Genomic DNA, 23,431 nt, shown 5'->3' on the forward strand with positions numbered 1-23,431 from the left:
ATGATGATAAATAACATAGTTATGTATAATATATTACATTTCTGACTGTATATCCCTGTAATTATTACACAATGTAGCTTTAAGTCCAAAGCTAGAGAGTTCCTCTATTAACACACGGTTGCATCCTAATTGCTGTGTGTCTGCATGCCTCTATTTGCCTATCACTTTTCTGCCAATAAAAGATATTGGCATGTATCCTGAGAAAACTTGCCAATCTGGATTATCTTTTGTGCATTACTATTAGTTTCTCAAGATTTCTTATGAGAAAAAGGGACACTTTGTGATTCTGACATATAATGCTGGGACAGAGATGTAATTGGGATCTTCTTAATATGAAACCAAATGAGAAGAACAACAAAGATAAGCTTTAGTGAGACTTGTTATCTTTTCCTCCTCAGCTTTGCCGTCCCTGAGTCAGAACTACATCTTTGCACATTTAGTTGTGGAAACTCCTGCAGCCAGAGCGTGTTTACATTTCTGAGCACCCTCTTTTTATAATACCAGTGATGACAGGAGCTGGATCATTTGGAGTCACACAATGACCCAATTTAACTGTGAAATTCAATGCAAATAGATCCCCCTCCCCCCCTTTTCTCTGACACATTTCCCTCATTATTTGAGCCAACTTGGGCATTGCTGTTCTGTTTTTGTTGGTCTGGATATGTAAATATCCCACGCATCATTGATAAATATTTAATGCTGTTTTTTCTTCTTTCGCTCTGCAAATTAGTGTTTACCCATCATGCTCAGTCAAAATAGTCACCAGTGCATGTTTATGTGCATAAAATCCTATTTTATATGTACAGTAAAAAGGATATTAGAGCATTAATCATCAATGGGTTAGAGAAGCCATTCTTTGAAACTGTGTGGTAGTCATTATTCAAAATCAGACCCACCTAAAACGAAGGGGAAAAAAACATAAAACTTCGATATTATTGCTGGTATCAATTGCAAAAGGAAGAATATCATGCACAAAACTGTGAGTAATCGCTGACTTTATTAGATCTTTAAACCATGAGCAGAAGCAAAAGGAAAGCAGACTGTAAATGGCTTCGTAGTTGGACATACCCATGGGCGTTTTTGCCTGAAGTCTTTCCCAGAGCCTTTACACCCATTTTAATGAAATTACAAGCCACACTGCCCAGCCTTTATAACAATTTCCTGGCTGCATTTTAACATTTGAATGTGTTTGTGGGAATAAACAGCTGACTGGTCAAGAGCAATAGTGATACACCCAATTCTATGACCTCAGCTTTAAATGACAACTCATGGGAGTGTTCCTGTTCAGCCCAGAGACGTCATTCATGTCCAACAAACATCCTATTTGTTATTAACACTGGAGATTAAGATCTGCAGAAAATTAGATTGCTTTTGTTGATGAATGCACTAGCCTGGCAGCTGCGTTAGCACTAACAATGGATCTGCAAGACACATCAAGGCTCGGCTTAATGATGAGCAAGTTGTTCCCCATAGATAGTGTGACATGTCTGCCTTCATACATCGCGAAAACAAAAGGGAAGAATCAGAGGCAGCACTGATGAAACATCTTGATTGGAAATGTAATACTTCCTCATTTACAGAGGCACATTAACCTTACTTTACCTGTGAGGAAGATTAAAAGAGTGACCAAAGGCAACTTGCAGAACAATTGTGGGTGACCATTTCAATATGTCACTTTATCATTATGATCAACAAAAAATTGATGGTGAGATATATATATATATATGACATGCTGACATCCTGATAATATCAAAGTTTTTGTTTTTTCAAGAGTAACTTCTGCCTTATTTGAACTAAGAATTCCAGAAAAAAAAAAAAACTACATTATCTGTGCATTTTTCATGATTTTTAGTTTTTCAGATTTCTTAATTTTTCTTAGCTGGACAGTCCATAAAATGATTGGTGTGAAGCAGCTAAAAATAAAAAATAGCATATTTCTCTTTATGCATTAAAATTAACCATAAACAATTTTTCCCCAAAAAGAAACATTTATTTTGCCAACCAGGGAAGTAAGTCGGTAAAATTTTGACAGTCAACTACCTGCAAGATGATCACTAGCTAAACTAAGCAGTCACATATAGGTATTTTGGAAATGGCAAAAACAGTTAAGCAGTAAAAATTGTGGCCTTTGAGGGATGGAGCATGAGGAGCTGTGTAAATGCATGATTTTGAAGCAAATTAGAAATTTCTTAAATAAAATTGTTAATTTATTAGATGATTGTTCAACATCTGCTTGGATCCATGTACGGTACCTTAATTTTAAATAGAAAAAAGTAATGAAGAAGGCTTTTTAATGGTCAGGATCTGTTTGTCAGATTTTAGCAGCCCCACGACTAAAAGCTTTGCTTTGATGTTTAAAAAAAAAAAAGCTAAACAGTTTTGCCATTTTGTTTGAGTTTTGTTTGACACCAGTTGGCATGTTTTCTCATGTAAAACACACACAGACTGATGGCTTGAAAAGTTTTACTGACATGAAGGGCAATTTGTTTTAATTGAGCTGAATTTAGTTATTTCTTTCTTTATCAAATTTAACTCACTGTAACTATCATAGTAGGAGAAATGAGTGGAATCCCTGCTATGCCTGGCTGAGGCCCATAAATTTGTGCACGTGTTCATAGAACAGCTTTAGTTAATGACACTCTGGCTAAAAAAAAACGGAATAATCTCCCAACCTTTTTATAAACCGATCCTTTCCACTGCAGAGGTGCAACAGCTATTGTTCTCATTAAAGCTACGGATTTAGGACAAAAGCCTCCAGGATTTTCTCAAAAGGGTAATTTAGAGAGCTTGTTTGTGCCTCAGATCTAGGACTTTTTTACCTTGACCATTACAGTGTTGCTGTATCTCTGAGTAATTGCAGCAGCTACATGAGGATAAAGGTGGATAGTTTCCCAACTGATAAAAGAATTTTATTCTTTGGAAGATTTGCTACCATTTTCATTGGTAGCTGCTGCTGTATCCAGAAAGGCAGCAAGAACTTGCCTGTTGATCTGAATCGGACAGTTTACAGCCCTGACTGGTGAAGAGACATTCTGAAACCCCAATTCTAGCTGAGCTATTAAAACATGAAATCAGAGGAAGCACAGATATAAAAGAGGCTCTTTGCTTTTTTCTTCAATGTAGCAGGGCTGAAAGAGAAAGGGAGGATTTTACACATAAGGGAAAGGTTAGACTTTTAAAGAGTAAGTTGGTCTGTTTTTTCGTTTTGAGATTTTAACTGCTCTCTGTTTTGTAACTTGCTGATTGAAAATGTTGCAGATTTTGTCTAGAAAATGCACACGGTATTAACGCATTAAAATTGTACTAAAGAGGGATTATAAAATGTTTCTTCTTGCTGGCAGTTGATTGTAACTGAAAGACTGCACTGAAGATCATTTGGAGACACTAACCCAACAACTGAAAGTCTGCACTACCTCAGCTCAGTGCAGGACCATGCATATGCAGCAGCAGCAATAAGGAGTGGTTTCGCCATCCACAAGAATGGGAAACTAGAACATGAAAGAAATAAAACCAAAGTCATTAAAAAATATTGAGCAAGCCTTTTCCAGGTGGGAGGAGCTAATGAAGGAGATTTTAAAGAAGATGCTGAAGTTGCCTAGCCTGGGTGCCATTCCGAACTTAGTCCCGCCCACAACGTTTGAGGTCGGGAAGTTCAGTCTGGCATTGCTCAATAGTAGCGCGAGTATGCTCGCCCAATATCTGGTCGGGCCAATCAAATTGTCAGGGCGGGCTTTATACAATGATGGACAGAAGATCAACAGTAACGTACTCAACCACGTCACCAAAGCGTGCTTCGGTGACAGTAACAATGGCTGCCGCTGGAGAGTTGAGATGTGTAGATTCTGCTATTAGGTCTGTTCTAGAAGATATCGACAGCAAATACATTTTAAAAGAGGAACAGAGAAACGCGATCAAGGCATTTGTTGAAAAGAAAGATGTTTTTGGCGTCCTTCCTACGGGATTCGGCAAAAGTTTAATTTATCAGCTGGCTCCCTTGGTCGCTTAACATACGTCACGCACTCCGTTGCTCTTATTGGTTGTAGGTCTATCCAATTGAGTGCAGAGGCATTTTTTTTTCTGGTTCGAACGAAACACGCCCCATAATCACAGATCTATGGAGCAGTATCAGACTCATATTCTGACTAGAATTGAGTAGGACTACGTCAGGCTAGTTGCCATGATTCAACTTAACAAGTAAGTGAACTGTACTGCCTTAATTAGCATAAATCTAACGTTTTCCATTTGGATTAATTAGACAATGTTTCTTGTTACCATATAAAGTATAGTAGATCCCGCAAACAGGTATACCAATCTTGTTTATACAAGGTTTAGTAGCTTTCAAAGCCGCAGTGAACACTGGCAATTTGTCATGTTAAATGCCAGCTTTTAAAGAATTCACTTCCGATATGATGATAACCTACTCGTTGTCAATACTTTTTGGTAGTACTGTACCTGTTGCAAACCGACTGATCCCAAACAAATCATGTGACGTCACATCTGTTGCAAATAAAGATGACCGATCATGGCAGGAAAGCCATGAAATATTTTATTATGAATGCTGTTTTAATGTGTTCCTGCAGTATTATATAACTTCTGTAGACACCAGAAAATACCTTTGTGAGTTTCAGACCAAAAGCTCACCTTTTTCTTTGGTTTGTATTGAAATTGTACTTCTTTGATGACATCAGCAATGATCAGCAAAAGATGGCATAACAGGTATTGGATGACCTAAATACTACATTTATTATCAGAGTGGTCTGCTAACTCCAAAGAGATATATGATTTCTGCATTTGAGTCTGACTGAGGCCAGTTTTCATTCATACCTAAAGCGAACTACAGTTAAGTTTGTTTAAAAGCAGACCGAGATTTACTTTTTTTTTAGGTTGTTTGGCCTGGAGTTCTTTGGTTTTTATTCCTACCTACACAAAAGGGCAGAATCAAGGGAAGAAATTAACTCTGGTCTTTTCAAAGCAGACCAAAAAGATGAGTGTTAATATATCATAACTGAAACTGGTATCAGCAGCAAGTTCAAAGCATTGTAAAAACTGAAGGTCAGACATTAGCCTTAAAAAAATCAATTTGTTTTTCTTTTTTAAAACTACAGATAATATATATTGCCCTGTTTGTCTCTGGTTTTTAACTAGCATTTCCCATTCATAATAAACACCTCAGCATTATATCAGGTCTCATTAACATCAGGTGGATGAGTAGAATGGTAAGGAAGGACTTCTGTCACCTGGTGAAATTATCATCTCCTTCTGACACCCTTTGTTGAGCATTATATTAAATCTATGGCCGCACTGTCAAATATATGAAGCAGCTCCACCCACTGTGGTTTAACACAATAACAAAGACACAAGCTGTTTCATCTCTGTTGCCCCGATTGTAGGTTAAGCTCACTTTGAAGGACAGACTGGGTCTCCTCTCTTTCACTTCTCTGTATAACATAATTAGGACACTGAGGAAAAATATATAAAGATAATTAAGACAGAGGAAAGAGGAGGAAGAAGTTTGCAACTCTTCTCTTTGTTTATATCAGGCTTGTTTTGGAGGGAAAAAGCTTGGGTGCTTAGATAGGAGTTTTACATGTGTTTTTGTTTCCTTTGCGCCTGTAGACTCTGTTGATCTGTGTCATATACATGTGATTACCCATGCCGACTGCCTCCAGTAGTAACTTCATGCTTTATTTCTTATCTTCACCAAGGCCTGATAAATGTGGGCAAACAAAACAAGCATTCCACACTGCCAGCTTGTCTCTAATACCCTTCCCTTTTATAACACAGCTGCACTTCCTCCAGGGACTATGGGTTACCACAAATGCACATAATGTGACTGTACCAAAACAGTTCATTAAGAAAAGGGACGATTTTAGATATCACTCAGTTTTAACAGTTTAATATAAGCTCTGCAAGCCTCTGTGGTATCAGTGAAGCACAATATTTTACAGTTATTTAGCAGATGCAATAGTTATAAACAGAATGAGTCATTTCAACAATACAATAAAAATAAAAAAATGAGTAAGAATCACAAATGTTATTTTCTGTCAGGAACAATGGGCCCTGTGTTCCTGAGATCACATAGGCTTTTTTTTTTTTTTGACAACACTTAAATATAATTGAGGTGGACACCTACTAACTCAGCTTACCTATAGCTGTGGAGCATGTCACCATCTATAAAGATAACGACCAAACCCAAGGTCTACATTCTTAGCATTAGGAGCGGCTTGACAGTATTTTCTACATTCTCGCCTTCCCTTAACTGTTTGACTGGGAGAAGGCATGGTCATTTCCAGAATCTGTCATCATCTTTGGTTTAGTTGTCACTTTGGTTTCAGTTTCATGGCTCTTTTGTTTTGTTTCTGGACATTTCAGAGTTTTAGGTATGTATTTTTTCCTTGAAATCTTTCTGAAACTTGTGTTCTTTTAATCACTGTTTTCAATCTTTAAAGTTCTTCTTGTATGGTTTCTTCACTAAACAACCTTTTTAAGTATTCATACAACTTTTGATGGGTTTGAAATTAAAACATTACTAAAATTGAAGGTTTGGTACACAATGTTGCAAATTTTATTTTAACAGCAATCAATAACAAATTTAATTGTATTTCTTTTAGGGGTCTAGTGTAAATTTATTATATTAAAATGTAATCTGATTAAACTGATATAATAAGTTTTTTATCCAACATAATTAAACTAATATAATTACAGCAAAGTTGTAATATAGTTAGAGTAACCTGTAATGGAATCAAGGTTGTAATTAATTACTGTAAAATATTTATATTACAGTAAAGATGCCATGAAATTACAGCAAAACTCATTAAATATTAATAAAACTCTAATAGAATTACAGTAAATATGTCATAAATTTACAGTAAAACTAACTACTGTAATTCTATCACAGTAACCTAACTGTAAATATTACAGTCACCGGCTGGCAACTATGCTGCCAATAATGTACTGTCAGTTGTACAGTATTTTTTTTTTTTTTACAGTGATTACAGCCAAATATTGTCCATAATGTAACTCTTGGAGATTTAAGTTTAAAGTAATGATTAGGTTTCAGCGACATTAGTGTTTTGAAGTAGTTTAGGCACAGCACTATCTTGACTTTAAGATATGAAAAAAAATAAATAAATAAATTATAATTTTTGGCCTGACCTAAACTTATAGCATAATATTAAAATCTTCCATCTCAAAGCCTGGCAGCTTATTATCAAAAAGTCAAAAACATTGGTGGAAACAGGAAAGGTTGGTGAGCAAATAAAAGAAGAATCTAATTGTTGTAATGCAAAAAATATTTTTGTATTGACTATTAAGAAGGGCGTAAATATTTTTCAGTATGCTGTTCATGCAATGTAATATATTTTTAAATATATGATTGTTTGGTTTTCTTTTGAGAGATGCTTCTCATCAGTTCACACTTTGATGTGATTTTCCTTTTACTGGAGGGTATACCGGCGGTTTATTTTGTAATCATTTAATCTCTGTATCCCACGGACAAGCATTTACAATTTTACATTAATCTTAAAAAAACTGGAAAATATGTTTTAGTGTGGCTCATTTCTCAGATTAAAACTGTCCTTTGGAAATAATTTAAGCAGGTATTAAAACTGCTTTATATTAAAACTAGATAAAAAAAGATTTATGGGTTAGGGTTTTTATGTAAATTTCTAATCATGTCAATTTTAAATTAACCTTAGCAGGAAAATGATCCTAATTACAACAAAAAAGGCAGAAAGAACCCCTCTCTGTGTCATTTATCTATATAATGGGTCCCATTTTGTGGATGAATTACTGACCAAAGTAACTCAATTTAAGCAGTTGAATTTGCTGACAGCATAACCAAACAATTATGAACACACTCTTCTTAAACGCATTGCACAGAAAAAACAACATGAATTTCAAGTAAAGAACTGATTTAGGAAAAAAACAAAGGCATTTCAATGAATCTTTTATTTAGCTCTGACGTGAAAGCAAGCCTTTGTGCACCTTTAATGGTTTCTGCTATTACCTCTCTACTATCACATAGCATACCTTTAACATCCTGTAAGTCTCATCTTTTAACCCCAATTTCTCTTTTAAACAAGCAGTGGTGGCCTACAGAGCCATCATATTGGACGACTTTCCAAAAACTGCTGAAACAAAAGATCCAGCAGTTTGTAGGGAGTTGAGCATCTAATTAACTGGTACTGCTGGTCACTCCAAGCTGCTGTGATGTACCTCAGGCAAACAACTGCTGTCCCTGGAGGGAAAGGAAACTGCTGCAGAGACGGCTGAGAGTCGCTGCCAGCCACAGTATATGGAGCACAGTTTATTCTAATTCCTCTGCAGGACATTAATGAGCCACAATAGTGGCTGTTTTAATGGGCCACCAGACAGATTTTCAAGAGCCTGATGGTTTGTAATCCGACGAGGTGCTGTCGCACTGCTGCAAGGCTGAAAATGTTTGTTCTTAGTAGACATTTTGCTTTACTCTTGTGTTTAGGCCAGGCAATGCAAGGAATATGTCCCCAGTGTGTTTTATACTAGTCCTCTAGCAAAATCATGACCAAAACAAGCCATTAAACTGATATTAATTAAACACATCCTAACAAAGCCTGTAGCACAATAAACCAGAATGACTTAATATATTCAGCAATGAAAAACAAACAGCCTTCACCTATAGTCAGAACAACTGTTTCAGAAGCTTGCTTTTGCTTCATTTAATGATTTATCTCCATTCTTGCAAAAACAGCAATAAGAAAAATATATTTTTTATAAAGAAGAATCAATACGTTTATAGCATAAGGTGTTTAGATACTGTTGTGAGCCAGTTTGTCTCCTGTATTTGCTCTGGGCAGGATAAAACACAAAAATCTATATTGTGAGACTGTTAAATAAGGGTGTAAATGACTAGCTGAAGACATTTTGATGAAGCACTCTGTATCCATCAATCATCTTGAATTGCACACTTTAAATTAAGGTATTTCTTAGCTTTTTTGGTTTGACAAATTAATACCAGCTTCTGTTTATAATGGTACTGTACAGCAATTATTTGCTCTCCTGGTGTAAATCAAAAAATGCAGACTAGCGAGAAGAGAGCTTTCTGTTGGCAAAAAAAAGTTTTTCCTCTTCACTGTTGCTGCATGCATGCTTGGTGTGAGGGATTGCTGCATAAATCACAGAAACTATGCAAGCAAATTCTGCTGTTGCTGCATGTTATCCGGGAGAAGTAAATGATAATTCAATAAAAAACTAACCAAAAAAAAAAAAAAAACATGTGTAAATGATTTCACTGAATCATCTATGTGAAGTGGCATAAGATGACATATGTTGTGAAATGGCACTCTTTATATTGGACACCTTTCTACCAAAACAATTTCTTAGATTCCAGCTACAGCATCTTTGTACCTGCCCCTTTTCTTCTGCATCTTATACTTCAATTTTAAACACAAATATTCACTTGATTTCTAATAATACTTAAAGGCTTAAAGAAGTGATCGAATCGTATCCACTTGACCTGCCAGAGGTTAAAATTATGAGCATGATTAATATATTTTAGAGTTAAGTCAAAGACAGTTTGCATCAAATTTGCCTTGCATCATAAAGTTCCTAGTTTTAAATCCAGCCCTGGGGTCTTTGTGAGTTTTTTTTTCCTGTGCATGTGTGAGTTCTCTAAAGGTTTTGTCCAACTATGGCTTCCTCCCACAGAAGAAACAGATGACCAATTGTTATTCTTTTTCTAAATTGTCTCTATACATTTTCAAAACCGGGGCTTAGCTTTCCTATTCTTTGAGAGGAGAATGTCTCATGTCCCTATTGTGCTCAATAAAAGGCCCTGCTTTTCCACTTGTCTTATATTGTACACTTGCCCTGATAGTAGAATCTGCAGAGACGCTGAGGTACTTTCAAAGAGAAACCTGCACCACACAGGAACAGACATCAAACAGAGAGGAATATGACCAGTTGAAGAGTATTTTCAGGGACCTGCATCTATGAGTTCTCTGTGTAGGAAGACATGCTTTACCTTCACCCACATGCTCCTGAAACAACCACAGCCGTGTTCAAAGCTATCAAAAACATTTGTTTAGTTTCACCCCTACTTCCTGTCTGGTCTCATGCATATCATTACATCATCAAATGATGTGTGAAATAATGACTACAATGAACGAGACAAAGGACATTCAGTTCCTGATTTCACAATGAGTTCACCTATAGAAAATAGACACAGTAACTGTAATCCACATTTTCTCCTTAGTATTAAAAAACAAAACTTACATATGCTTTAAAAATATTACCTGCTGTTTTAATCAAAATGAACAGAAGTAGGTTGCTTTAATTGTAAAATATGTTGCATATTATTCTCTAGAGGTTCTAAAGCTTTGGTTTTATAAAGCCTTTGAAATATTAAGAATGATTACCGGCTCATTTATGCATTAGATCATACGTGTAATCAAATTGGACTTAAAATCATTTAATTTGAATATCTGTAAAATTTAATTGTATTGTATGAACTCGGCTAAATTACATTTATATTTCTTAATAATTAAGTATGGATTGGACCTGGTTGTGTAAAGAGCATTGAAGGTTACTTCTCCTGTTAATTGGTACAGTGCAATTAAATGGAAGTGAATTGATTTGAACTTAATTGACAGAATGTTAACCCAAGTATTGAATGAACAAACTTAAGTTATGCTGTTCATTATGAATCATTTATTTGTCCATTAAAACAAATCTGGTGAAGAATAGTGGATTTATAGTGGCTTTGTAAGGTTTGTTTTACAGAGGCACAGATGAAGCTGACTCTTATTTGAAATTCTGGCCCGTTAGACAATAACAAAAAAAAAAGGTGCCACCATGAACTTAGAATGCAAAAACAAAATTTCCTTGAGTCTATAAATTGGTTCTGGGTCCCTCTAGTTATCATAGCTGGACTAAGCAGACACCAAATATCCACTCGGGGCCAAAGAGTGCAATACAGAGCCATGCTATTACCTGAGAAACAGCCAGAAACATGCACAGTGTATTGCAGCACTGCAAGCATTGCTCTTCAGGCTAAAAAGACTAAGCCCAGGTGTTGTTTTGTTGTGTTGGTCAATCATCTGTGGCTGAAAAGAAACCATTGTGTTTTTTACTACTTTTTTTTGTGGATATTAAAAGGGATGCAGCAAGGACCAATAAATGTCATTCATTTTTCAGCAATACAGTATATCAGACATAACCTCATCTGTTATTGAGGTTCATTAAAATAGCATACACAATATTTTGCTGTATTTATTATGTAAAAAAGTCAAAATTAGATCCTGTCAAAAACAAATTCAGTCATAGTGACAGATGTAATCCTGGGCGTTGGTGCAATGTGCCTGGAAAAGCCAGAACTCGCTTGATTCTTTTGGGCAGAAAAAGAACTAGAGCAGACAGAAGAAATGACCTTCAGCGTCCCATTCCAGGATTGATTTCTTAAAGCTTTTCTCACTGAGCATTTTTAGTTCTTCTTGGTTTTTATATATCAGAACATAATAATTCAAAATTTTTCAAGGTTCTAAATTTTTTTCTGTATAAAACAGAATAAACATTTACTCTTTTGCAGAGGAGCCCAAAGAAAAACAAAATTACTATGGTTCACCAGATCGTACAAACTCAGCTTTAGCAGTGATTATTTATAGTTGTAATTTTCTGCAAAACTTTATAACTCTCTCACATCATGAAGGAGGATTTTACTGTTTATAACATTGCATCTTTTGCATGATCCATATGTGAAAAAGACTGACTCATAGTTAAAGTTATATTGGTTTAGTTGATGGTGGTACTCAAAACTGAATTAATGTATGGATGATGCCCTGGTCCTGCATTGCCAAACACCAACTCACCTGCCCCCTCACTACCATGCTCAATAATTACCCTGATGGTTCTTTGCATTCCTATCCTTTTTTTAAGTCTTTGCAAAACAAGGCGCTGAGGATAAACCCAAAAACATATCTACTCCCATCTGTCCAAAGGAAAATTGCTTTAAAGGATTTGTGGTATATTTAGATCTATTATTGTAAACTCAAACTGCCATGTCCTTTTCAAAGAGAAGAGGCTTTCCAGCAGAAACCTTTTAAAATAGGCCATGCTAGTTCACTCCATTTCTTATTTTATTTATAGTTTAAAGCTTGCAGTGTCTAAGATGAAGCCTTTTTTTACGCAGTCGAGTGAACGGCTGGGAATGAGTTTTCTGGAACATCCACTCCTGGGAATTCTTTAGCGGTCTTAAATGTTTTCCACTGCTGAATAATCTTCCTCACTGATAATGAATGTTCTTATAACCCTTCCCACATTAATGGACGGCACATATTGCTTCTTTAAGATGATTGCTGACGGCTGTCCACCCCGGTGCTTAGTTAACATCAGCAAACTGCCAACGTCGCTTTTGCAGAGGTGGTCCTATTTACTGATTGTCAATTGATCAAAAGCATTTATTAACACAACACTTGGATGCAATTTTCTTAAATACAAAAGCTTTATCTTTGTTGAGAAATGATTACCGTGAAGAATCCGTAGAGAGATTTTTTTTTACATACGAGGATGAAATTGGAGAAGAACTCATTATATTGTCATATGTTTTTTAAGTTAAAAATCGGTTGTAAAAAGGCAATTTCTGGGACGCATAGATATTTATGCACCTGTGCTGATAAATATAACATCTTCATCTTTCCCTCAGTTTTATTTTTAAGCCTAATTAAAGCTCAATCTTTCCCTCTCCTAACTCTAGTACCTGGTTTTTAATTGTTTTCAGAATATTGAGATATAACTGCCCAGCAGGCTGCATTGTTGAGTTTCAGTAAGTCCACTCTCCTGTTTACTACTAATTTCTCTCTTCCATAACACCACTTTCCTGATTTTAACACATATCCTTAGATTTTCAACTCATCCTATTTAAAATAAAGGCAAATCCTTCTCCATTTATCTGCTGAACTCAGCTGAACTGGGTGCTCTGCCCTAATGCTATCTCAGCATCCCCAGATGCTCATCACAAGGATTATCACCATTTTTTTTTCTCTCAGCCTGATGCTCAACTCATCTCACTGCTTCTCTGCAACATGCAACATTGCAGCCAGTGTGAATTCCACCTCTCACTTCCACTGGGCGAGACGAACAACAACAACCCGTGGAGGAGGATGGGAATCTCCCGACTGCTGCTCCAGACCTGATGAGCATGGAAATTGGTTCATTCTGTCAAGCCCTTGTTCATGCTTTCAAGTGCCTCGCAGATTTCCATCTGATTGTCTAAGCCAGTCAGGGGGCAGAGCATAAAAAGAAAAGATACCATCGTTACCTCATTCAGAGACTTTGGCGTGAGGCTTGTATTCCAACCTTCCAAGTCGACTCAGAGTCATCCTAGAAATCCAGTTTATTTTTTCCTTGCTGTATGCCGTCTTCCCCCTCTTCCTCTTTCTTGCCCCTTGTTGAAAGAGAGGCAGCGTTCAAAGCATCCCTCTATATCACTGTGTCGTGTTAGTAGAAGCCACCTTTATTCATTGGGGGATGGAGTTAAAAAAGAGCCAAATTTCAAGCAAAGAGATGATTCAAGCTCTCAGGATGAATTGTCCTCCCTCTTTTTCCTCTTCTTTTGCTTAAAACACACCCGATCAGACTCATGAGCAGAAACCTCAGAGTGGAAGCGATATATGTGTTTTGCCCTCTCCTCTTCTTTCTCCTGCTCTCCCTCCCACCCGTCTCCTCTCTTAGTCTCTCTGAATCTCTCTGTGCCTCTCTGCTCACACAGAAGCGGGCTGCCTTGTCATGACGGTTGAGACGCGTGCAGAGACATCTGTGAATGTGCTTCTGCTGGGGGACTAAAGTAGCCGCTTAGCTGAGACTGAGACCACCCTCCCCTCCTCCCCTTCCAGAGATGGGCTTTCTATTGGCATGTACCACTGAAGCTGGGAGAAGGGTGGGCTGCAGCACTGACAATAAGAAAGCGGAGGTGGAGAATGCATAAAAAATTAAAGTTTCTGAATGAGAATGAGTGGAAAAAAAAGAAACACACAATGGAAGATGGAGAGAAAAAGTTTAATTCATTGATTTTTTTTATTCTTGTTTGAGTTTGCTTTGTCAAGTGGCAGCATACTGTTTTAGTTTTGTTCCAGTTTATCAGGTTGTTGATGCAAAAGTGACCTGAGTTACAAGATGCTTCATTTCGCCACACAGATTACAACTTAGGCAAAAGCAAAAATCACTGTATAAGACATGAGAGCATATGCTGTATTTGGCAGAGGAGAATTAATTCTGGAAGAGCTACAACTGTGTCACAGATAAGGCATTTGCTTATGCCTGACTGACTGCACAATGGCTCACATGAAGAAACCTATTCCGGAAATTGGCTTGAATGAACTCAATTCTGTACACAGATAAAACCATCACCTTTAAAAACTGAAGAAAAGACACTGCCTGCACCTCCACATGCTGCTCCAGCTCCTAGTGATTGGCAGCCACTCTCAATGCCAGGTCTGTCCCTAAATTTCCATCTTCTTGAGGAACATGCCGTCTAATTTCAAGCGTCACTGAAGAAAGAGTTTGTCTGTTGCAGAGGTGAGACAGCGTCTGGGGTGAGTGTCAGGCTGTCCAGAGAGCATGGCTGGCTCAGTGGAGAGCTGGAACAGGAGGAGGTGTCACAGCTCCATGGAAGCTGTGCTCTGAACATCACACCTAGAAAAACGTGACCAACAAGGACGATGAAATCTAAATTTGAAAAAGAGAAGGTCATAATTACCCTCCTATTTACCAAATGCGTGATGCATTATTATACAGAAACTCAAACATGAGCCACCCCTGTTTGTTTTTAATCATGTCTCTCATATTAAACGCACAGGCTGCTTTGCATTTTGTCGTCACGGTGTAATGAAAAAGGCGACAGCCAAGAGGGAATCCAAATCAGTGAATTGCTGTTCTGAGCAGAGCCTCTAATATGATGGTGTGTGCATCTGGAAGGATTGATAATCTGAAGAAAACAGAAGGGGAAAAGAAAACATCAGATGATCTAGCAACTGTTTACTACATTTTGCTGCACAGTGTCAAACAGTTTTTTTCAGTTTTAGTGCGTTTGTTGGCTTAAACTCCAATGATTTTAGCGGCATGGTTTAAATAACATCAAAACCTTCCTAAGACTTACATGGAGAGGAAAATCTATTTTGAAAAACAACATTTTGATGTCATATATTACAAGTCAGTGCTAGGTTTATAAGTAAAGTAGGATCATGAATAATTATAAAACATAGTACTGTAGAGAATTCACATGCATGACAGATTTACAAATTTATATGCACAAGTTGGCTCCAGGTTTGGATGATTATCTAAATCTAAAACTACACAAAATAGCAGTTCTGCTTCGAAGATAGGTTTACAAACAAACCCCTTAATAGGGCATTATGCGTGCTGATACACAAGAGTCTGCCAATGTTTATAAATCTATTTACATTGCAAGGAGAACAAAACTGCATTGCATTGTGATGAATTAGAAATGTAAAAAAATTAAATCACTCACTGAGAATTGATAGTAAATTATTGCAGTGATAGAATCAAGGAGCCCTGTGTTTGGAAATCATTGGACGTTAATTGTGTTAATGACTGTTCATGCTTTGTCTCTGTTGTTGCGTTGTCAGTGGCTTTTAGAGATAAGCTCCTCCCACCCTTCTGGCAATTGGTTATTCAGAAGGGACTCAGATTGATGGATTCATTTATTTAGACAGACATATAGCCAGAATCAACAAAGGAGCCCCATCCTGATCAAATCATTTTGTTTATTTACCAAAAGTTTTCCCTCATTTCAAAATTTTTTTTCTCACATTGTTAAACATCACGGGTAAATAGATATCAGCTTATTGAATAGACATTCACAAAATGTTAATTAATAATTTTTATACTTTCTTTTGTTTACATTTTTCTGATTGAGATTGTAAGTAGGAACCTTTACTGTTCTCACTAATAAATAGAGAAATATTTATATTTTTATATATGCAATAAAATTCTTTCAGTTGCTAGTCATTTTCTTGCTTTTCTTTGATATTTTTCTATAAATCTTTGGTAAGAAAGTATTTAAGTTGGACATTTTTTTGACCGTTATCCACATTTTTTAGCTCCCTTCACAGATTCCCCAACCATAAAATTGTTTCCAGAATCAATGCGATTGTTCCCAAATTTTTTACAGATGACATCTATTTTTCAAAAGGGAATTTCAGGATAAAAAACCTGGAATCATACAACAACAGCAAAGTTTTATTTTTAATTATTGATTTACTGTCTATGACTTTTGCTAGTCTTGGTCTACAGATTCAAAGGGAGATTCCTGCACATCACTCTCCATCAAAGATTTGCTAATGCTATTATATTTTTCTTATCCATTTTTCTAAGTTCTATATTTGTGTGAGCATTTTTTCTATAATCATTTTTGCTGCTGTAAACACCAGAATTTCCCCATTGAGGGAAAATAAAGGGATTTTGTATTCTATTATATTCAACGCTTTGGTTGGTATGAAGGTCATAGAAGCTCAACAGCACTGGAGGAGTTTGTTAATATTGAGGAAAAAAGGTTTGAACGGAATGAAGGTCATACTAACCAAAACATAATATCAATAAATACTTGATGAAGAGCGATAAAGTGTTTGAAAATCTGCCTTTGAATCTGTTGACACGTTTTGGGCCACGTCCTTCCTATACACTGGACCCTCAGGTATTCTGAGATTTTTCTTTCGCTATTCTTGACCAAGAAATTATCCCTACACATTGCACACCTTCATAGAAGCCTGTCTATAAAAAAAAGCAGAAATTTAGATAAGATTGATAAAGGCTTTTCAAGTAGAATTGAACTGAATTGCATAAATAAAACTTCGATGCAGAAACAGTGGCAATGGGGGAGTTGGAAATATTTTTTTAGGAAAAAAAGTCTAATGGAATCACTTGTAATAAAATCGGCATGTACAGTAACGTGTAGGGACAGCTTTCAGGGTTACAGGCAGCTAAAGTCATGGACTACCAAAACATTAAAAAAAAAAATCTAACTTTGCTATCATTTTCTGATTGCAATTGAAGAGATACCCGTTTATAATTTTTTGATTTTTTGTGTTCTAAATTATTTCTATATCAATAGGAAAATAGGTTGGCCATCATGTACACAGACTGTAATGCTGATGGAGCTCCACCATGTTTTAGGAAGTTAACATTCCATGCAGCCATCTACCAGCAAATCCAGACCACTTTATGCTTCTTCTGATAAAAACCTTTGTCAAGATTCTGATTTTCATTTTTCCATCAGTACCTTGCACTTGGCCCCACTGCCAAAAGTACTAAAAGCTAGTTTGATTATGACTGTGGTCTTAGAGTGCTTTATTTACTTGGGAACTGGCCTGATCTGAACTAATAGGAATCCAGATGACCTGAATTGCCACTATCAAAGTAACCTAGGCTTTCATTACAACTCAGCAGTGCCAGAGGCTGATTGCCTCCAGGGCAAGTTGCATAATGCAGTAGTTTATCTCAAAGGATCTAATTTGATGTTCTAATTACTGAGACACTGAATTGAGGATTTTCATTACAAGCTATTTTTAACAAAAATAACGGCTATTATATCATATGAATTATATAATGACAACGTCTTACTCTCTTGAACTTTTTAATGAATATTTGCCAAAATGTTTAAATACAAAAATGAACCGTACTAAGGAGTATATACAGCAATATAAAATAGTATATAAAATAGGCAAAAAAGTAAGTAACATTTAATGATAAAAGCGCTTTTCACAAATAAAGATAAAGTGCTGTACATAAAACAATACAATAAAACGCAGGAAAGAAATACATGCAATAAATGTATGAAAGCATAGCATCCACTACCACTACTACATCCACTACTACAACTACTACTTAAAATTGACAACACAAGTCTAGCATACAAAGGGAAAGAGAAGAGCTGATAAAACATGTGGACTGTTCTAGGTTTACTAGTTGGATAGTGAGTGATAGAACAAAAAGCATGAGTAATCACTTCAAGATCAGACTTGGTCAACATTCTCCTAAATTTAGGAATATTACAGTAATAATAAATACACACCAGTTAGAACTCACTCTATTACTTACTTATTAACACTGATTAATTTTTACACCTTGGGCATTTAAGGGAGTAATATCAAACTTGCCAGTCTGCAAGTGATGCATTAGAACCACATAGGATTAGCAAGCATAGGTTTTAAAAGGGCCTAATTGTGCTCTATGCATCAAAACACCAAAAGATGTATGAACCTTAACTAGGGAGCACAATGGGAAAAAATTACTTGTCGTATTTGGTCAAAATGTGTTGCATTGAAGACCTAATTTATGCATTTATTTATTTTCCCTTAATTAAAATGGATTTTCAAATGAAATTTACAGTAACTGCATATTTAAGATCTATTTGTGTGACTTTAAGTGTGTAAGGTGTATTAGGACTAAAATGACGGGGGCTAGGAGCTATCCCATCCTTTCTGCATTTTGTTCTAATTGACATTTTTTTTTTTGCTGTTGTTTCTTTTTTTTTATTTTTATTTAAGTTTATAAAAGAAGTATGCCATGGGTGTCTTAAATCTTTCACAGCTCCTTTCTGGATAAGAAATTTCCCCCCTGCAAACCATCTGGTAAATGGTTTCAAGCCTAATAAGAATGAAACTGAGATGCATTCGACTTCAGCAGAACATAAAGTGTAGGCCAGGCCAAACAAACACACACTCACACAGGACAAGGACACCAGATGGAACGGGCCCCCCTAATGCTGCCAATGCTGGAGCCTGGCCTAGTGGGCAAGGCCCATTGGCCTCATTGGTTGTCCATTGATATGTGTTGTTCTAACAGACTCTAAGCAGTGTATTTGAATTCAAGCAATGTAGTTCAGCTTTGGCTGGGAATCAAAAACTACTGTGGGAGTTGTTAAACTAATGCGTTTCTTTATTGAATGATAAGTAAATGTATTTCTGTACTGCATACTCACAAAGAGACACATTACAAAATATCTAACTGAGAAACCGATCATTCCTTTCACCCACTAATACTGTGTTATTAGCATATTAAAAACAGTTACATAACCTAAAAAAATAACTGAAGATATCTCTCAGGAACAGTTTAAGATAAAGCGCTCTGAACTAATTTTAAAATGTCACGTTAGCTAAAGGATTTAATTTAAATTTGAATTAAAATAATTTCTGGCTGAAAATAACTAAAAAGCATTTATTTTGAGCATCAAAAGGACACATGCTTACTGTATTAGATAGCTCTGTGAGCAATCAAAAATAATCTTTGCTATCCTGTTTCTGCTATAGCTAGAAAAGATGTGCAGGCAAATTGGCCAGCATGGAGGCCAAACTGAAGAAGACCTCGCGGCATTGTGGTATAAAGACTTTTTACATAATATTAATGAAATAAATTTTCAGAGTCTTTGTAAGAAAATACTTGAGCTGTCAAAAGCTTTTTGACTTCAGTCCAAGGTGCACAACAGTTCTACATAATATTGTATTTTGATGTCAGCAAAATAGCCCAGAGGCACATACTCACCGGGGAAGAGGAATGACAAAGTGAGAATGGAAAAGGGTCATGTCAGGGCCGTGTCACATCCAATTATGTTATTTCTCTGAGCTGCATGCAGGAGAGTGCAAAAATGCATATTTGCGACTAATAAAACAGTAAGTGCAGACAAACACTGGCAGCTTATCAGTGCTTTACACAATGTAAGAGTGTTACGGGTTTTTCCTAACATCATATCCACAATCAGATTCCCTGATGTATATGAATGAAAGTATCCTAAAGCTATAAGCAATAAACAACAGGTAGTTGTCTGGCTTTTTTATCACTTTTGAGGGACCATATTACTTGATGATTAAAGGTGTAGCTGAATATAGTATTTAATAATGAAAATACAGCAGTAATAAATATATACCACTTGGGACTCATATTATCACCTAAGAGAGGGTAAGTAAATAGCACAGGTTATATTCTTATCTTTGTGGATTTAACAGAGTAAGATTCACTTGCTCAAGTCTGCAAGTGAATCTTTTGTCCTCAAGGTTGATGTGTTAGGATCAGAATGGATGAGAAAGTGAAAAACACAAATTCATGTAGAATACTTTTATTTTCCTATTAGTGTTAACTTAGTATTTTTTGATCATAAAAATAATTTTTGCTTCCTGGCATATTCAGCATGCATAAACAGTGTTGTGGTAAATTGGCTTCTGGAGACATTCCTTACTCATGGATCTATCAACTTGCCAACTTTGGCAGCTTGAGATCCTGCTACAGTGAAAACCAATGCTTGTATTGTATTCCAAGCACATTTCTTATTCTTGTTAATATCCAATATTTTTTGCACATCTCAGCCAGGAGTTGCTTTTAAATCTGGAGAGACTCACACAGAGAAAAGTTGCAATTAGAAAATATTAAATTTATTTCTACAGGTCACACAATCATATTCTTCAAAATATTTCTATCTAAGGAAAACCAGCTGATTGTGAGGACTCATTGACTGTCTTGTAGTGGATGGGATGTACATTCAATTCAATTCAGTTTATTTCTCAACACATGCCATTTTAAGGCACTTTACAATTCACCAGATCATCCAGTCAGATTGATTCAAAGTTTTCTATCTAAGTAAAACCAGATGATTGTATCGACTCATTGACTTGAAGGTATTCCCTCACACTGAGAGTGCATGTAACAACAGTGGAGAGGAAAACTCCCTTTTAACAGGATGATACCCCCAGCAGAACCAGGCTCAGTGTGAGCGGCCATCTGCTGAGGCCAAATAGGGTTGAAGGAGACAGATTAAGACATAAAAGAAATAAGCTCTTTGGGGCTCGGGTCTTGGCAGAAGTCTTTGATTCTATGAATTAACATACGCTTGAATGAGTAACCTAGAATTAGAGTAGTCTTGCCACTCTAATTCTTATTCCACCACCAGTGTCTGGGCCCAGACACTGGTGGTGGAATAAGACAGAAGATAAGATGGGGCGAAGTTGGGTGAAAGTTCATTTGCATGCGGTAGAGAGAAGCTGGGCCAGGAGCTTAATAAAGGGGATCTTGCCGAGCTGATTGGATGGTGAAACGATGGACATCTCAGGTGGTTAAGGTGAAGCTTATAATAGTCTTATAAATTGAATTTACATTTACTTAATTTCTCCATTATGAGATCACTTATTACTCATTGCTCACATCCCGTACATTCTGTCTTGTAATCTTGCATTGGCAAATACCGGTACTCAAAATTTTATAGTTTACTAAAAAATGGAATTCTAGCAAAGTCTAATACACAGAGAGATATAGGGCTGGGAAAATGATTGCATTTGCAAGATAGTCAAAGTTTAAGAAACTACAATCTTCAAATTGCAGAGGCACTCAATCATGGTCATGTTTCATTAAACAAGAAACAAATATTTTTCTCACTCCAGCTTTTTAGGTGGTGGTAATATGTTTATAGTGTGTTTCCTGACATGAAAAAAATGAAAGTGAAACTTGCTGCTAGCATGCAAATAGAAGTAAGCTGGAACAACAAACAAAGGTTACAGTAAGGTCCTGCAACACTGAAAAATGGAAAAGCAATCTTTTAAAACCATGGAGTGAAAAATTTACAGGCTTGTGCTTTGTGCAAAGGAAAACTGGGAACTCAAAATCACCATATTTGTTGAAAATAATCACAATTTAGATTTTTTGGTATGTAGTACAGCCCTAAAATGTAATTACAAAAGCAATTTGGGTGCTATATTAAATCACAGAGCATTTGCATGCAACCAGAGTGAGTGATAATCATGGTTAAAAGGTCCAGTGGTGACCATCTGAAGAGCAGTATGTCATAGTTATTAAAAGTTGTAAAAAAAAAAAAAAAAAAGAGCTCTCAACAGCCAAGGTCACTGTAGGGAACCAGTGACCTTGGCTGTTGACCAGTGGGGGCTATATGGCCATGTAGTCCTGTTAGGTCCTTGCTAACAGATGCGCTGATGTTTGACAATGTGTAAAATAAGTTAAATCTGGTTACAAAAACACTCATTTAAAAACTGCCTGTTGTATAAAGGGTCAAAGACCAATCAGTTTGCTAATGTTAACTATAATAGCATTCCTGACCAAATAAAAAAATGCATGCATCTTGTTTATGTAGTGCATTAGCTTTAAAAAAAAAAATTAAGATAAAAAAATTTAAACTTTTCTGATTTTTCCACATTTTAGTGAATGTAGTAAGCATAAACCTATGATAATCTGTGGGAAATAAAAGATGATTTCTTGTACAGGAAAACTCCATGGTCAGCTGCTCAGAATGGAGCAAGTGACTGAGCTGGTGTGCTCAGAGAATTTGGCTGGGAGGCAAAACCTTGAATGAGGCACATCTTAGAGGTGAACTACCTGTGGCATCACTTTTTGACTTGGCAATTATCCAAAGGATGGATTAAAGATCTATGCTTTTTTTTTGTCTACCCTTTTATAAATGATGATGAAGAGTCCCTTCAACTACTCCCTGATGCAGAATAAGAGTGAGTATTTATATCAGATGATATTTATTCAAAATCTTAAACTGAACATGGCACATCTGCATGTATTAAAAATACCTCAGTAAAATTAATGTGATAAATATTTTTGACAGAAATGGAACGGCAGAAATTGAAGAGAAAAGGCAAGATTTGAAAGGTTCAACTAACATAACTTAGCCCAAAGTGAGGTTTACTAGGTGCTAAAGCCTGTAACTTCTTGCTTTAAGGAAATCTCAACAGAATCCAATCTTATTAAACTTTCCTGCTCTGTTGTTTCTTTGAACAGTCTCAGTCACTCCAGATACAGCATGTTAAATATCTCTCCCTTCAATAGAGCATGAGTACACACAGAGTCCAGTTTCAACAACGTCCACAAAAAAGATTTTTTTAGCTTTAATAATCTGTAAAAAGGAACACTTCTTTTTCATAATTGTTAGTTAGAGAAAAAGCAATAGTAGCTCCCAAAACTACAAGAGATGCTGGACAGAACAATCTTGCCCAAAAAAAATTGAAATGTGCCAGATTATCTTTCAAATTTCACAATGATTACACTCTGGGGGAACATAGAATCGATGTAATTCTCCTTTAAAAAATAAAGTCCACTGAGGGTTTTAAATTGCATCAGGCTATGTCTGGCATTAACTGAACATTTCTGAATATTTTGTAACCAGTCTGCCGATATTTTATGATTCCTACAATTATTTTTTAGGCAACTACCCTTGTCAGCTTGGGCCTTAAAAGATGTGGTGATGCACACCTGTTGAGTTATGCAAATATCCTAACAAAGTCAAAGACAATTCCACTATGTTAATATAATTTAAAAATAATGTTTCGCTTCCATTCAAATTGCTTATCCTAAGCCAAGCATTCAGTTGGTGACTTGCAAAAGGTATATAAAAGGTTAGATAAGGTGCACAAGGTTTCCTGAGAAAAAATAAAAC

The 23,431-nt window shown here is 36.2% G+C and overlaps 1 protein-coding gene across 5 annotated transcripts in view; it reads right to left on the reverse strand.

The window, feature by feature from the left end:
- LOC107083494 (galactosylgalactosylxylosylprotein 3-beta-glucuronosyltransferase 1) overlaps positions 1-13,805 on the reverse strand; it is a 117,578-nt gene extending 103,773 nt beyond the window's left edge. For 2 of the 5 annotated variants that reach the window (XM_015372789.1, XM_015372787.1), the window contains exon 1: positions 13,295-13,803. The gene's annotated coding sequence lies outside the window, so the exon portion shown is untranslated. Of the gene's footprint in view, positions 1-13,294 lie in introns of all 5 variants that reach the window. The other 3 variants (XM_015372788.1, XM_015372790.1, XM_015372791.1) reach the window with 3 other exon arrangements.
- Positions 13,806-23,431: the final 9,626 nt, after the last annotated feature.

The sequence above is a fragment of the Cyprinodon variegatus genome, unplaced genomic scaffold, assembly GCF_000732505.1.
Source record: "Cyprinodon variegatus isolate N-32 unplaced genomic scaffold, C_variegatus-1.0 Scaffold75, whole genome shotgun sequence".
NCBI classification, from domain to species: Eukaryota; Metazoa; Chordata; class Actinopteri; order Cyprinodontiformes; family Cyprinodontidae; genus Cyprinodon; species Cyprinodon variegatus.